This window comes from Nannospalax galili, unplaced genomic scaffold (genome assembly GCF_000622305.1).
Source record: "Nannospalax galili isolate Female #2095 unplaced genomic scaffold, S.galili_v1.0 scaffold136, whole genome shotgun sequence".
NCBI lineage: Eukaryota > Metazoa > Chordata > Mammalia > Rodentia > Spalacidae > Nannospalax > Nannospalax galili.
Genome location: NW_008340872.1, coordinates 3,531,867 through 3,536,758, shown reverse-complemented (window position 1 = coordinate 3,536,758; position 4,892 = coordinate 3,531,867).

Sequence of the window (4,892 nt, the reverse complement as noted above, 5' to 3'; positions counted from 1 at the left end):
TGAATTTTTCTGTATGAAACTGTGTATTTTGATAATGAAATGGAGATCTTTCTTAAAGTTTAAAACCTCATTTAATTATGTCTTATAGGGCTTTTACTGAGTACAATATTGTATAACTGTATTAATTCAACTGTAAACCTAAAAATTTACAGCCAATTTTGAAAGAGATGCATCTTAGCTCTGGAAATTGTTATTGAATATGTCAATGCTGTTGCAATGAAATGCTTCTTCTAATTATATGGTTATTAAATAAATAATTAAAACAAAAGAGTTTAAGGGATTACACTTCCCAGACATTAGGGACATTAGGCTTAAGTCTATATAAAACGTTAGATAATTATTTCTCATTGATGATTTTGTTCCTAATCAGCAAGTGCTGCTCAGATGCAAGACTTCAAATCTTGGTCTCCAATACTGTAGTGCCCACATGTCACCAAGGGAGACAACCAGCTTTTGTTCTAAAATGATGGATAAATTTGGTTTCTCCCCCTATCTAGAAGTCTTTGAGAGGGAACTGACACTGATTCTAACCACTCCAACAGCTATCAAAATGCCTGAAAGCAAATCCTGAATCCATCAGTCTAGAGTCCAGCCTTGGAAGATAAAAGAAAAACGAGGAGAAGCCCAATAGAGAGATGCTTTTGGAAGCCCTTGACAAGAAATTCCAGTGGACTCTCATATGAACATTTGAAAATTCCCCTGTTCTGACTTCTTTCTAGTTCCCTGTCTAGAACTTGTAAGGGTAACTACTCTTGCCTTCTCCTTCACATCTCCCATTCACCAGTCAAGGACTTTCTTTTCACCCTACAGATAAGAGCTATGCAATTTGGGAGTCTTTTAGATAGACCCATTGAAGGGGTGCTCCAATTGCCTCACCCCGTGTCCCTGTTCAGCATGGAAGAAGCCAGAGTGGTCTGCAACCCGATTGGCTATTGGCAATTTGGGTAACCTCTTCAGAGGATGGTGTGATAAGAATAGGAGGTAGGAATTTGCAAGGCAGTTAGGGTACAAAGACCCCAAAGAAAAGTAGTCAGTTTCTTGGCTAAAACTCACAATGCCCTTGGACCTCATAGCAACCTGCTCTCTTCCAAAGGCCAAAAATGTTGAAAATATTTGGGAGCTTTTATCTAATCCTTAAAAGATTTTAGGGTTACCTCTTCAGAGGGGGGAATGTTAGAGTAGCCAAAAGCCCCTTAAAAAATAAAGAAAGAAGAATAAGAGTACATGAAGTTATCAGAAAAAAAGTGAGGGGGAGCTATGGGAGGAGTTGGAGGGGAGGGAGTGGGCATGGATTTGATCAAAACACCTTACATGCATGTATGAAATTCTCAACAAATTATTTATTTAAAAAAAAAGAAGGCTGAAAGATGAGGTGATGGCACTGACTTTGAAAGACAATGAAAGAAGGAAATGAATCATTGTAAAAACCTGAGGTGGGGAAAGACGGTCATGTGCATGTAACTAAGTTCCTGGGTTGAGGTTGGGGCAAGAGTGGCAGCTGCCTCTTGCTCTGTCAAGCAAGACAGCATTCTGCTCACTGCAGCCTCGACGTTTTGCCCTGTGAGCAGAAATAACCTGCAGCTGAAATGAAAGGGCCCCTCCCCATCCCACTTCCTCCACCTGTGGGGCTAAGCCGGGCAGTTGAGGAAAGAGAGCAGCTGCATGTGATCAACTGAGGCTTGAGATTCTCAGCCCAGAGACTCTTGGTAGAGGAGCTGGTCCTCATCTGCCTCACACGTGGAGGTTTGAGGGCAAGTTCATGGCCCTAGCATTTGGTCTGTCAATAAATCTGACCCATGGTGTGATCACACCAGACTGGATCAGATCCAATTCTCCAGATGTATTTGGCCCTCTTTTCACTGCCTCTGGGAGAGTGGGAAGTTGCTGGGTGTGAGATTTTATGAAGAGAAGAATCAAACCCACATTAGAGCTTGCTGCAGCTCATCTGTCCTTGCCGAATTCCCTTCTTCCATGAAGCCTTTCACACACAGGCATTCCACATCTAGAATATTCTTTCTTCACAAATCTTTTTTTGATTCTTGCCACAGGCCTTCTTAGCAAATAACATTGCCACATACTTCCTATAAAAAACAGAAGCTGTCACTCAGGGGCTCTTTCACCTTCTCTCCCCAAATACCCATACCTCTGCCTTCCTTTCCTCTGTTACAAAGGATGCCAAGTCCTTGTTCCTATGGAGAGTCAGCCCTTTTCTGTGTTTCTGGATTCTCCTTGCTCCATCACAACCACTTCACTCTTGCCTTTATCTCCTTTTACCAATTTATCCTTCTCTACAGAATCATCCTCAATAGACTATGGGCGTGTACAACAATCTATCTTAAAAATAACAGACAATGACACACTACACAACTTTAAGGATGGCTAAAATCCAGCATGGTAACACCAAATGCTGGCAAGGATGTGGAACAGCAGGAACATTCATTCGTTGCTGAATGCAAAAACAATGCAGCCGTTTTAGGAGATAGCTGGGTAGTTTCTTATAAAACTAATTATAAAACATATTCCATGTGACCTTTCAATTATGCTCCTGGGTATTTCTCTAAGTGAATCAAAAACTGATATCTGGAGCTGGAGAGATGTCTCAGCAGTATATAGAGCACTGGGAGTTAAGAGCACTGGCTGCTCTTCCAAAGGACCTGGTTCAATTCCCAGCACCTACATGTCAGCTAACAACCATCTGTGACTCCAGTTCCAGAGGAACTGATGCCCTCTTCTGGCTTCTGAAGGCTTTGCATGACACTAGTGCAGTTAACATACATGCAGGCAAAACACTCATACACAAACACATAAAATATAAACAAATTATTTTTAAAAATTTATATCTACACAAAAAACATTTGTAGCAGTTTTTTCATTATTGCTTCAAACTAGAAGTAATAAAGATTTTTTAAAAAATAAATGAATGATAAACTGTGAGACATTTAGACAACAGAACATTATTCAGCATTAAAAAAAAAAAAAAAAACAAGCTATGAAACCACAGCAAGACATAAAGGTACCCCAGGTGTTGTTGCTAAGTGACAGAAGTCTGGAAAGGCTGTACACTGTACATGACATTCTGGAAAAGGCAAAAATATCGAGAAAGAAAAAAAAAAAAAACAGCATTAGTGGTTGCCAGGGACAGGGAAAAGGAGACACGAACAGGCAGAGCACAGGGAATTTCTAAGGCACTGAAATTAACCTATAGAATACTCTGAGAGTGGGGCTGATGAGATTGCCCAGAGGGTATTTGTGCACAGGCCAGATGTCCTAGGTCCAATCCTGGCTCCCAAGGGACACACACAGGGATGCACTTACATACATGCAGCCAATGCATTCATACACATAAAATAAAAATAATCAATAAAATATTTTTTAATTAAAAACTTAAAAAAGAATGTGGGAACAGAGAACACCTGGTATCACATTTTGGTGAAACAAAACATAGGCCATACAACTCAAAGTGAACACTAGTATTAACTAGGGACCTTCATTAATATTGGTGTATCGATACTGATTCATTGTCAATAACAAATACACCACATAATGCAATGATATTGTCATAGGAAAACCAGCAAGGAGGAGTGGGGTATTAAGGGAAGTTTATATGGAAATGCTCTACATTTTCCTGTTAGCCTAAATATACTCAATTTATTCTTAAAAGTACCCACCATTGCCCTCACATACCGCTTTGGCTCATGTACACTATAAAGCTTACACCCTGCTTCTATACACACATCATCTTTGATCATCTGCACACCAAAATTTCTTCAAAGTTGCTTTCTGTCCTTTCTCACCTCCCTCTTCCTCTGTGTATATGAGATTTCTTTTATACTCCCTCTACCTACATACCATTTCCTTTAATATTAACATCTTGTAGTAAGGTGAAATATTTATTATAATTGATGAACTAGTAGAGATACATTATTATGAACTAAAGTTGCATACTTTGCATTCTGGGTGTTTTACACCCTATAGGTTTTAACAAATGTACAAATGGCATATAGCCATGCATTAGTATCCTATAAAATAGTTTCACCATCCTAAAAATCTCCATGTCTACGGGGTGGAGAGATGACTCAGTGGTTAAGAGCACATACTGCTTTTGTAGAGGACTGGAGTTTGGTTCCCAGCACCCATGTCAGGTGTTTCACAACCACCTGTAACTCCAGCTCTGAGGATCCAATGCCATCTTCTGGCCTTTGTGGGCACTTAAAAACAGATGTCATATCCTCACTTACATAAATACACTTAAGTTACAAACCATAAGACAGTCATTCCAGCACCATTTGTTGGAAAGACTGTCCTCTTTCCATTGACTGTCTGCTGCTTTGTCAAAAATCAGTTGACTTGAGGCTGGAGAGATGGCTCATTAGTTAAGAGCACCAGCTGCTCTTGCAGAGGACTCAGTTTCGATTCCTAGCACCCACATGGTGATTAAACCACTCATAACTCCAGTTCTAGGGGATCTGAAGCCATCTTCTGACCTCTGTGAGCATTGCACGACACAGGTGCCCTTATATGCATGCAGACTATACTCATACACATAAAAATTAAAATAATAAATTTAATCACTTAACTGTATTTATGTTGTTCTTTTCTAAGCTCCCCTATTTGCCCAATCTGCTATTAATCATGATTAACATATATATATGTACATATACATATATATATATGAATTATTGATTAGGGCTATGGCTCTTTTTTTGTTTAGCATAAATAGAAATGGTGATGTTTCCATGCATACATATATCATTGCACTCTGTTCTTGTTTTCTATGTTGCTCCCCCTGGTCCCTTCCTCCTCTCAAATGGTTTCCTTCTGCTTTTTTGACATACATTCCATTACCCCCTCTTGTTCTCTGCCCCTCCCCTTGGACCTCTTCCTGTTCTCTC